Raw genomic sequence first — 12,520 nt, 5'->3', positions numbered from 1 at the left:
TGGAGGAAACGAGGACAGCCAGGGGACTCAGCCTGGGCTCACTATTCTTTCAAAAGAAAGATACTGTAGCTTTAAAAATCGTAAAGGAAATCGATGAAAAGCATTGTCTCAATCTCTCAATCTTGAACCATGAAAACAGTAGAAGACAAACATGCACACAGCGGGGACCTCCCCGTGATGACAAAGCTGGAATGAAACGGACCAAGATCTCAGTCCCAGGCCTTGGCTCCCTCAGAGGCCTGCTCTCTGAGCCCAGTGCTCACCCTGTCCCCTTCCCTGCCACCCCTATCCCTGGCCTCCTCAGGATGCGCCTGCCAGGCCACAGGACTTGCCCTCAGCCCAGAGACTAACTCAACCCTAGATCACCTCCCGTGGAGAGCCCGCCCTGTCCCCACACCTGTGAATCGTGATGCCTGTGCCTAGGTCAGAAGAGCATCTCTCTGCCCCAGCTCATCCTGAGCCCCTCTGCTCATTCACTCTGAGCTGTGGATCCACTCACTCCTCAGTATGGGTGCTTGTGCCCACCAGACACCACCGAGGACCAACAGAGAGCGTGCTCGCTGCCCTCCCCCGATGGCGAGGGCCTCCTCTCTGAACAGAGCACCTTGTTGGGCCAGGGGTCTGATTCCTTCTGCAGCCCCCACTCAGCACACTCTTGGACAGACTGAGGGACAAACTGGAACCAGGCAGTGGAACTAGAAAGTGGAACCTCCGAGCTGCCAGCGTAGGCCTCCCCCACACAGGAGGTGAACACACAGAATTCAAATGCAGAATTGGGTTGCTTTATAGCAACCAGAAGGTGCTGAGCCGCTCAGTACCACCAGGTCACAGAATTGCCAGGTTCCTCGGTTCAACAAAGACACCACTGCACAGGTTCCGAGTGGGCTCAAGGGAAACAGCAGAAGGCACCAATGCCGAGGGCCTTCCAGCCCTTTCCTACTTTGGCACACCTGCGGAGAAGCCCAGCAGAGCAGGTCCAAACATGACAACATCGTGGGGAAGGTGCTACCTGGTAGGCGGGATGCAGCAGAAGGACAAACAGGGGCCGCTGGAGAAAGCATCACCCTCATGTCAGAGTGGATCACATGGGTAACCTGGGCCTGAGGTGTGCCAAAGAATGGATTGTTACAGAGTTCAGATCTGCCTGGGTCAGAAGGTGCTGAGCCGCTCAGTACCACCAGGTCACAGCGCTCAGGAGAGTTGGAGTGCTCAAACGCCACCCTCCACTGGAAGCCTCATTGGCTGCAGCCAGAGTTCTGGGTAGGAGGCTGAGTGCTCCTGGGGCTCACGGGGAAAGCACAGCTGGTCCTGCCATAGGCTCTTCTCTGACTTGGAGTGTCCTGCAGGCCTGCCCACAGCGTGGGGCCTGAGGAATGGCAGAGTGCCTGCCGGCCCTCCAGCCCTGCCCGGCCTGCAGGAGCACCTTCCCTTCCACTGGGGCTTCGGCAGCAGACCTTTCCAGCAGCAGTCACCTGGCAGCAGGGCCCTCCACCACAGCAACTTCAGCCCAAGCAGAGAACCAGTGAGTCTGTATCATGGGAAACTCCAGGACCTTCCTCTTGGATCAATACAGTATCACAAGAGTCTCTTCAGGGTCCACTCGGTACAAAGTAGCTGACTGTTTTTGAGGCCTGGCTTCAGAGGCGCTGCTTGGAGTCCTGTGAGTTCAAGAAGTGGCCCCAGCACAGTGGGTGGAAAGACATTGCCCGACGTCTCTCCAGGGTCTGCTGCCCGTGAAGGTGCACACCACACCTGCCGGCTTCCGATGTGCCTCAGTGTGTGGAGCGGGTGCTGCGGATGGAAGGTCATAGGGTGTAGAACCAGACAGGGCTGCCTCAAAATCCTGGTCCCACTCGACTTTAGGCAATTTGACCACTGAATACCTCAGAATCCTCATTTGGACAGACACGAGAGCCAAAAATGATCCCCTGTGTCCATGGGTTGAACTCCAGTGAAGGTCAGCACAGTGTTCTACCCGAGCAGGCTGCGCTGTTCTAGGAAACCAAACTTTCCTCATCAAGCATAGCACCAGAGACCCAGGCTCCTTTTCACAACAGACTTTAGGCCTCATGTGTACGAAGTGGCTTTACTTGGCGTTCCTGGACTCTTGACCTCTGCCAAACCATCCTGGGTGACCACAAGTATCATTGGGGTTTGAATGGCATTACCTTCTTTGGTTCAAAATACCCCTCATCTGGGCTGTGCTCAAGTTATGCCACAGATGATAAAATCCTGGGTAGTTGAGGTGCACTGGGAAGGCAGGTGCCCTCCTGTCCCCTGGGAAGCCCTGGTTCCATCCACACGCCCAGCAGGAGCCGGCCCTAAGACCAGCATCCCACCTGGGACATGGCCAGACTCCTGCCCTCATAGTCCAGGAGAGCCCAGGCAGTGTCAGCAAATGCAGCTCTGGAGCGTGAAGGGCAGTGCACGGACTAGTGGTGCAGGGGGCTTTGTTCTCCTTTCTGGGTGCTTTGACTGCAGAGCTCTGTGGTTTGGAGATGTTATTATTGTTGTGGTGGTGGTGGTTATTATTATTATTAGGTGGTGCTGGGGGTTGAACCCAGGGACTTATGCATGCTAGACAATATGCTGAGCCATATCCCAGGCCCTGGAGGAGACATTTTGACACTAGATTCTCCTCAGTGCTGTTTTGGAAATACGGAGTCAAAACCGCTGGTTCCAAGGGACTGTGCCTGCAAAGAGGCTGGGCCCGCACCCCGCTCTCTCCTCGTGAGTGTCTTCTTTGCCTGGGCCTGGACCACTACTGTTTGATGCCAACAGTGGTCTGTGCTGGAGGGCTGCAGGCTGGGATCAGCCAGGCCATGGTGGTCAGCCAGGCCATGGTGCTCGGCCCAGCGCACTCCCTGGAGAAGCAGCCCAGGGAGCTGCCCTGCCGCAGGCCCCATGCGTCTTGCCCACTGTGTCGCTGGGGTTTCTTAGTGCTAGGAGCTCTGCCCAGGCTCCCAGGACTCTGTCCCTCTCCCATTGCCAGCCTTGGTTGGTGCGCTTCCACTGTGACCGACCTTTACCGTCCAAACAATGCTTTCCTGAGCTCTGAGTCCTGGCCCCGCTTTTCTTGGGCCCAGAGCAAGGGCACCAATGGGGGAAAAAAAAAAGCCCTACTTCGGGCCTGCACCTTTTCCTGTCCATCTGGGAAGTGAGTGGACGTGTCTTCCAGCTCTCAGCACACTGTCCCCACAGCCACCCCTCAGCCTGGGGCATACACAGGCCTGGAAGTGGGTGTGGCATCCCTGGGGAATGTCATGCCTTTTCTTGGAGTGTGAGAGTATGGAATGCAGCAGGACCCGTCCCCTGCCTGTGGTCTCCTCCCCCGAACAGCAAGGCAGAGCCAACCGGGCAGTGTCCAGGCAGACATTCTCAGAGGGGCTGCAAGGATGCAGACCACGAGGACACCATGGGCCTGGCTGCATGCAACCTCCCAACTCCAAAGTCAAGGGTGGGCTTCACTCCTTACCAATAATGCCCTTCTCTCACGGCCTGGCTGGGCCTGGCCTGGCCAGGTTCTAACCCATTGTGTTTTTTAAAGGCTAATTCTTTATTGCTGGATTCTAGATCCTTTCATTGATCAAGCTTTCCTGCCCCACTCAGGCTGGGTGACCTGCAGGAATTGGGCTCAGACATGCAGGATGGCTGTGCACACCTGGGAGCTGTCCCTCTGTGATGACCTGTTCCCGTGAAGGACAGGCTGCAGTCCCATCCAGGCCTGTGAGCATGCCCTTCTCGGGAAATGGAGTAATCAGGTAAACTCTCAGTTGCCAGGGCAGCCCCAGTCCAAGGAGACTGGAGTCCTCCTAAGAAGAGGTGCCAGGACACAGACACAGGGACAAGGATGTCATGTGACCACAGAGGCAGAGACCCGAGTGATTCAACCACAAGCCAAAGAGCATGTGGGACCACTAGGAGCTGGCAGAGGCAGGAAATCACTGCCTGCAGGTGCGGAGGGACAGGTCCCTGTGACTTGGGCCTCCAGGACCATAAGCCTCCCTTGGAGAACACACCTCTGTGGTCACACCTGCTATGCTTCACTGTGGCACTCTGGGCCACCACCAGCCAGTCCCTGTGCTGCCGGGCCAGCTCCAGGATGGGCTGCAGTGGGCCTGCTCTCTGCTGGCCATTGCTCTGTGACCAGTGTTTGGTCACGTCAGAGCCACGTGGAGTCTGTTACCTGAAGTGGCACTTCCAGGCGCACAGCGGGTACTTGGGTTCTGGTTCTTGTGCCAGGTATAAGGGGTATGTGTCCCTCCTCCCCCTTTGGAGGACCTGCCCAATTCCTGCAGGTCACCCAGCCCGAGTGGGGCAGGAAAGCCTGATCAAGCCCTGCAGAAGGCAGCTGCTCTCATTGTGTTCTCAGGCCCCGGAAGGTCCTCATCGAGCCAGGGGCTGAAGACCCTGGCCAGGTTGAGCTGCTCGCTTTGACCCGACCCCAGCATCCAGTGTCCAGTCCTGAGCCTCTTCTTCCCCGCCTCCTCCTGCAGCTCCCCTGGAAGCTCAGGCCACTAGCCTTGCTTCAGAGTAGATGAGATCCTTTTTGTTTTAAAATGAGGCAGATGCTGAGACACTCACAGCCGTTCCTCCAACTGTGCAAGGCTCAGCATTTGGGGGCTTTGGTGGCCCACCTCCTTGAGTTGGTGTCCTCTGAAGAGTCCGCACTTGCCCCGAGAGCCCTCTTGCCCTGCCCAGCATGCCTCTTTCTGTCAGGCCCTGTGCTCCGCGGTCAGCGGGAGAGGACAGCAAGAGTCTCCCAAGCCTACCTGTGTGGGGTGATGGCCCACCTCTGCTGCTCGGCGCCTGCCAGGTGGCAGGGTACAGCAAGCACAGACAGTACCCTGGGACACAGGAGCTGCTGCCTCCCTAACGGGCCCCCAGGTTTCTCCTTGGGCTCTCCCGGTCTTAGAGAAGGCCTGACCTGGACCACTCTGGGAAGGTCTGTGGGGGGGGGGTGCAGCCAGGGCACATGCAGCCAGGGTCTGCCTCCACTCTGCCTGTCATGCTGACCTTTGGAAGGTGTCTAATGTGGGATGCTTACTGGGCACAGCGTGGTCACTCTGCCCGAGGCGTGAACCCCCTCCTCCCTCAGACACGTAGCTGTGGGAGCGGCGCTGCCTGCATCTGCTCTCTCACTCCTGCTAGGAACTTCCTTTGGAACAAATGGGAGGACGCTCAGCCTGGCTTAGGAGGAGCTGACCCCCTCCAGCCGGGCACGACAGCTGTTGTCACTGTCTATAAAGTTCTGTCCCAGGGGGTGAGCCTCACTGAGCTTAGGCAGCACAGCTGTCCTTCCTCACCACAAAGATCGCGATCATGCCAGAAAGATGTCACACTGTCCCTCCGAAGAGCAGCATGAGTTCATTGAAGGGATAGGAAAAGGGAAAGGAGACTCCCCGGGGGAAACTGGGTCCTGCCAGAGAGGAGGGGAAAGCGTCCCTCCTGCCCTCCTGTTCTACTGGGGTCCTAGGGGAGCTTCCAGAGGCACCTCCTCACCTTTGAATGACAGCAGGATGACATCAGACTCTCAAGTCCCCACTGCCATGGCAACCCTGGGTCACCTTGGCCCATGCTGACCGGTTCTCACTGGAACCTGTTCTCACAGATTTCAGGGAATAATCCTTATCTCTCCAAATTCCGGGATCTGGTCTGGGTAGGGTCACAAGCTCCCACCCCTGCGGGTGACCTGTGGTCTGCTCATTGGCTTTTCAGGCCTGCATTTCTCCTGCAGGTGACAGTTTGCTGAGGAACGTGACATCTGTTGACTTAAGGCAGGCGGGACTGCAGGGAAGTTGCTTTTTAACGGAAGCATGGCGGTCAGCACAGTGGGCCCAGTTTATAGAAGTGTCCTCGTGTGCCCACGGATCAGTTCTTGGTGGGAAAAGCTGCATCACGGGAAAGGCTGACACTCAAGGTGTGAGCCACCTTTGGGGCCCCCACACGGGGCACCTGCAGCAACTCCCAGCCTCTAGTCCCTCCCCATTTCTAAGGCCAGGGTTTGGAACCGCCTTAATCTAACAATGTATTTGAAGGACACTGTAAGAAAAAATAAGACAGACAACTGTATTTTCAATAGTCAATAAAATGAAATAGATGTAGGTGATGAAAGGGTCTATCAGTGGCATTTTGTGTATTTGTTACAATATGATGGGAAGGCAGATTTGCATGTGGTATTCTAGCCAAATGTTCTATTCCTGCTGCCTGGCTCCCACCTCCTGCCATGGACAAGACCTGAGGCCCCTCTAAGGATGGGCAGCCTCCTGCAGAGACACATGCATGCCCAGCGCTGGGACGCAGCAGGTGTATTATTTTACAGCCTCCAAAAGGACAGATTCACACTTGCCAGAAATGGATGTTCCAGAAAAGTAAGTTTCATGCAGCAGAATCCCACAGAGGGGCAAATATAGTACTGCCCTACCAGGATTTTGGAATATTAAATCTGACCTGCAAGTTTCCCAAGTTCACATATTTACATAACATTTAAGCCAGAATTCCTTCCATTGAAATTAGTCTCGAATTTTGTGCTGAACACGTTAGTTACAACATGAGTTACAAACCTTATAGGAGTGCATTGATTTAGAACATGCAGAGCTGCGTGCCACGACCAGGATTCATTTTAATTCTAGTGGTCTTTATGGAGATAGTGGGTTTGCTTTCCAGCAGCTACAATTCAGACTAGGCATCTGGTGCTCACTTATGCTCTTGGTGCATTGAGGCTACTCCACCTTCTGAGTTTTAGAAACTCTTGTAAAGACGGTCAAGAGTCACACTCTGATGATTGGTGTTGCTGGTCAACTTGGCTGGACTGACAGCTGCCTGGAGAACTGGCAAAGCACACTCCTAGGTGTGTCTGTGAGGGCATCTGCAGAGGCCTTGGCCGTGGGGGCAGGAGCTGAGGGGAGAGGCTTGCCCTGTCCAGTGGGGAGGCCTGGGGGGGTAAAGGTAGTGTGGGGTGTGCACAAGCTCTGCTTGTCTTGAGCAGTGCATCTGCTGATGCTGCTCTCACGTGGACATCAGGCATGATTCTCAACTTGGGGCGCAGTTTTGCACCAGAGGCTGTCTTCAGCCTGGGCCTGGGCTGCATTGTTGGTCCCTCTGTTGGGGGCTCGAGTTCCTTGCACTGAGAAGCTACTGGTTCCCATGACTATCGATTCATTAAATTGAAAGCAATCCCATGAATGGCTTTGAATCACACATGTCCTTTTGGTCCTCTCTGGACAACCTGTATGAACACCCACACCAACAGCCGAGTCCAGACAGTAACTGCAGATGGGATCAGTAGCGCTCTCCTGTGGCCTCGTAGATCTGTGCAGCCTGTTTCTTTAAACTGGTCCTGGCCTGGGCTGCCCCTGTGCCGAGTCCTCACAGCATGACCCCAGTCTGAGCACAGGCAGTCACAGGGACACCATGGCTGTGCTGGAGCAAGGTGAGCCCAGAGCACAGCCCCACTGTTCTCCAGCCACCTCATTCGTCTTCTCTGTTCCTGGGCGACGCTCTCTGATCCTCCACTGGCTTTGAGGGCTACCTGGTGCGTCAGTTGTCTCAGCTCCATTAAACTCTTAAATTTGGTTTGCCTCATTTCTCCTCTAAGAAGCCCTGACCTTCAGCTGGTTCTTCTCCCGGTTGCTGGGAGCAGTGAGGCCTCACTGTCCGTGCTGTGCGTCCTCCCGTCTCCCCATTCCTGCTGGAGAGGGAAGTAAACCCTGTTCCTTTTGGATCCCAGGCTTCTACCTGGGGCCCTGTGGGGAGAGTGGCAGAGAGAGGGGATGGGAGGAAGAGAAACTGGGGTTCCGCCTCGTCTCAGGTGGCAGTCCTGGACATGAGTCACCCAGGGGTGACTGGCACATGCATTTACATACCAGAAGCAGAGGGCCTGGCCATGGGGTGCAGTGGCCACCAGGGGTGACCAGCAGAGGTGGTAGGCAGGTGTCCTGCCGGTGGAGCCACGGGGCTCTGGTGCTCACTGACTAGGGCTGCGGAGGGCCCTCCTGTCCCTGGTGCACAGCTGGAGTCCCCAGTATGCCCTAGGCTTGGGGCTCCCCCTGCCCCTCCTGGGCCTCAGTCTTTGGCCTTCAGTAGTCCAGGGAGCAAGGAGAGAAGTGGCTGGACCTCCTCTGCACACTGGTCAACTTTGTGGGGTGACGGCTTGTTCCCAGAGCACCTCTAAGGTGTGTGGGGACTTGGGGTAATGGACATTATCCGCAAGGCTTGAGCAGATGGCCGACTGTGGCCCATTTCCCACGGAGGTGCCCTTCAGTCCCTTGGCCCCGGGGCCGCACTGAGCCTCAAGTCTCTGATGTTTCCTCCCAGCTCCTCCTACAACTTGAATGCTCCCTTTCACTTAGCTCCATTGGCTGCTGGTTCCTCAGTGGGCCACCTGCAGGGTCCTACTTCCCTCCTCCTCATCCAGGTGGGTCACCATCTCTCCAGAAGGAAGTGGTGCTCTGGAGTGGGCTCTGAAAGTCTGCAGGACCTGTTCTGAGGCAGTGCGGATGGTCCCAGGACTCAAGCCCGGGCTCAGCTCGGCTGCTGTCCACTGTGGGGCTGGAACAAAGGGCGTGTGGCCTCGGGCAGTTGCCTGTGCAGAAGTGCGTGGCGGTCTGACTTTCGCATGCTTTGGAAGGCAGAGAACCTTGTCAATGTGAAATAACCCCTCTGCTTTAGTAGTTGATTCTCAGCCGAATACAAGTGACCGTGGCCTGGGAGCTGAATTCAAGTCACCCTGATGACAGGTTCTGTTGTCCATGAGGTAACATGTGAAGATTATGGAAAATAACTTCCCCCAAGCCAGCCTCCAGGGAAAACAGGAGGGCAGTGTGGCCCGGGAGGAGGGAGAAAAAAGAAGGAAGCATTACCCCTTCCAGCAGCAATGCGTCCTGAAGAGACTGAGCCTGAGCCTTGGACTTTCGCCCTGTGCCCTTGCCCATGAGTCCTGTGCAGCTCCGGGAACAGTGGGTCCCCGAGGAAGAGGACACACCGTGAGCTCCGGCCGGGTTCTGAGCTTTGGTCCCTTCCCCGTAACCATGAGTTTCAGACTTTCCACAACTTTTTTCCTAACTGCCCAACGGACACATTCTGCCTCAGTTTCCAGTGATCAATTCACCCTCATTGAAACCTATAACCCTCAGACTCCTTCTGTAACGGGGGCCATTTTCCACCCTGAAGATGGCCCTGCGGGTGCCTGACGGCGTGACTCCACTGCTGAAGGAAGGAAAGCTAGCTGGTCCTTCTGAGGTCTGCTCCTGTTGTTGGTCACTCCTGCAAGCAGCATGAATTTGTACAGCCTCAGAACAAAGCAGGTCATGGTCAACACCGTCCATGCACACAGTGGTGGGGGCATGAGTTTGGCAGCTACTGACTGGATGAGGTCTTCTTTTTAGAAGGTACCTTACAGAAAAAGTTATCCTGATACTGTCAAGTGTATATAAGGGATGCCCCCCTCAGGGTTCTTGCTGCCAGGGAGGGAGACCGAGCCAGGCACATGTGGGGATCTGCAGCCCAGAAGTGGCCTGGGGGTCTGGTCTGAAGGTCTATGTCCCCCAGATGCACATGCTCATGCCTTAGCACCGAGGAGCTAGCTTTAGGAGAGGGCCTTGGAGCAGGAGTGGGTCATGAGCGAGGCTAGTGTCCTTTAGAAGCAGGCCTGGAGAATGGTGGTGTCCCATCTCTCCACCAAGTGCACAGCCAGCAGCTGCTGTCCGAGAGCCAGCACACAGGTCCGCTCCATGCTGGAGCTCCTGGCCTTGGATAGTCAGCCTCCGGAGTGTGAGGAAGGACAGTCTGTGGTTCAGCCACCTGTCCATGGTGTTTTGTTAAAATATCCCGAGTGGACCCAGACAAGAGAACAGGGAGATTCTGTCTCAGTCAACCTAACAGGACTCCCACTGCAAGAGTCTTGGATGACCGGATCCCCTGCAGGGTGGTGACAGGAAAGAGCCTTGGGTATGGGGAGTGGCGAGGTCTGAAGGGGTTCTCCCTGCAAGACACCTGCTGCAGCTGGGCACTGCCAGGGCCCAGAGCACCCAGGGCTCTAGCAAGCTGGGTGAAGGCTGTCCCTGACAGGACCCAGGCACAGGCAGTGCATCAATGGCCGTTGGCTGCTCTGAATCTTGGCTCATTGTTAACAATGCAACATAGAAGTGACTTTTGCTTTACTTTGACACAACTAAACATTTAAGATCTGTTTTAGTCAGCTTTTTTTTTCACTGCTGTGGCTAAAAGGACCCAACCAGAAGCATTGTGGAGGAGGAAGTTATTTGAGGGCTCACAGTTTCAGAGGTCTTAGTCCAAAGAAGGCCGGCTCCATTCCTCGGGGCTCAAGGTGGGCAGAACCTCATGGCAGAAGAGTGTGGCAGAGGGAAGCAGCTCCCACGGAGATTAGGAAGCAGGGAGAGGGAGAGGTCTCCACCCACCAGACACAAAGGTACACCCCAAAGCCATGCCCCAGTGCCGTCCTCCTCCAGCCACATCCCACCTGTCTCCAGTTACCACTCAGTTAATCCTACCAGGGGGTTGATTCACTGATTGGGTTAAGGCTCGGATAACCCATTAATTTCTCCTCCAAATCTTCTTGCACACGTGAGGTTTTGAGGGACACCACATCCAAACCATAACAAAATCTTGGTTCTTTTGTAAGCATTTAAAGTTAAACTTAAATAAATATGCTGCCTTTTACATAAATATGATGCCTTGAACAATCAGTATTGAGTAACCCTTGACTAATATACGGTCTTGTCAAAAAATCTGGTGAATTGCACATCATTAAAACTAAGTTAAAAATTTAATGTCTTTATTTTCCCTTTCAAGAACTCTGCTGTCTATTAAACACCTCATGTTATTTTTATAATATAAGAATACCCTTTTAGGGCTGAGGTTGCTAGCACTTGCCTAGCACATGTGAGGCACTGGGTTTGATCCTTAGCACCACATAAAAAATAAATATAATTATTAAAAAATTGTAAATAAGGGAAAGAAAGGGCCAGTTTCCCTTTTCCTACCCACACTGTAAAAAAAAAAAAAAAGGATACCCTTTGAAACAGAGGAGGACTGTTTCTCTTAATGACTCATCGCACAGGTAGAGGGAATCACAGGTGAATCAAAACTAGAGTGCTGTATTGTGAATGGTGTGTGTCCCTCCAAGCTCACATGGAAACTGTGGCCTGTAAGAGGTGACAGAGTCCTGTGGGGGCTGAGTTCTTTCTCTTGGGCTGCCAGCTACCTCCAGAGCCCACTGTTGACCCTCGTGCTTGTCTTTTCCAACAACCTGGTTGCTCTTCTCTGCCAGAAGTTTGAGGAAGTATGGGGCCCTCACCTGGCTGGGGCCGACCATGACCCTCAGCCCCCAGGACCATGAGCAGATCGAGTCTCAGGTATCCTGTCATCAAAACAAAGATGGACAGATAGAACTTTGCAGTTTCCAAATGGGGACCCTATTCAGCATGATGCCCTGGGCATTTCAACTCATGCCTGCTAAGCCCAATTTTAACACAAAAGTGTTTTAGTTCTTAATTCTCACAGGTTGAAAGGTGCCTGCTAACAAGAATAAATACATAGAGAAAGGGCAGGTCACACATGACTAGCCTGCAGCCATCTACCCAGGAAACCAGCCTCTTATTTGTGATAAACAGGCTGGGATACCAGTCTGCTACAGGAAGCCAGTGGCTCTCCTAGAGCTAGACAGCAGCCCGTGGTGACCCGCACTGAGCGGTCAGCACACTGACTCATGGCTCCTGTAATGGTCCTTTCTTCCAACTTCGGATGTCGCAGGAGCCAGCTGGCCCCTGTACTGTTGAGGGCCACAGCCGAGTCGGGATGACGCATGGCATTTTTGCCAGAACGGAGTGGTTGAGAGGTGATGCCCGCGAGCCTTTGAGATGATGATGGTTATGTTAAGCTGTGTGTTCAACTGTATGTTAGACCCCTGCTGTCCGCGCTACTTTGGAGTTCTCCTGGGGATTCCTGGGGAGTTCGCGTTGGTTGGGGAAGTGCCGGAGGAGGGATTTCCGGTTGGTGTGTGGTGTGTCCCCGGAGGTGCGTGGCGTTCAGGGGAATTCGGAAATAAAGTTTGTTCCTGCTTGAGTGGCTCGTGATTTGTGCCCAGCCAGACTGCAGCACTGTACCAGTTCTGAAGGAAGCTCCCCAGCAGCCGTCTTCCTGCCCAGGCCAGCGGCCCCCTGGGCATTGCCCTGAGACCCTCCCTCCCCTGCAAGGCCTTCCTCCCCTCGCCGGCTTTGGAGTCTGCCCAATCCTGGTCCCAGCAGCTCCCACACAACGGCCTCCATCTGCTCTCAGCTGAGGGTCTGCTTTCGTTTCCGTACAGCTGAGGACACAATTTTGGGGTTTCCAAGTTATTTGGGGGGCTGTCTTCAAACTGTTGGGTTTTGAAACCACCTGAGACTTGCTGGTGGGGGCTGGAGAGAGACAGTGTCTGACTCGGGGGACCCAGAAGCCCAGGGGTAAAGGGGGACCCTGATGGGGTCTTTCAGTTGGCTTATGGAGCCAGTGGCTTCCTTGA

Source organism: Marmota monax, unplaced genomic scaffold (assembly GCF_021218885.2).
Source record: "Marmota monax isolate L192 unplaced genomic scaffold, Marmota_monax_Labrador192_F-V1.1 WCK01_AAM20220418_F8-fsc00633, whole genome shotgun sequence".
Taxonomy (NCBI): Eukaryota; Metazoa; Chordata; class Mammalia; order Rodentia; family Sciuridae; genus Marmota; species Marmota monax.
The sequence above is the reverse complement of the archived record's forward strand: the minus strand, read 5'-3'. Positions refer to the sequence as shown.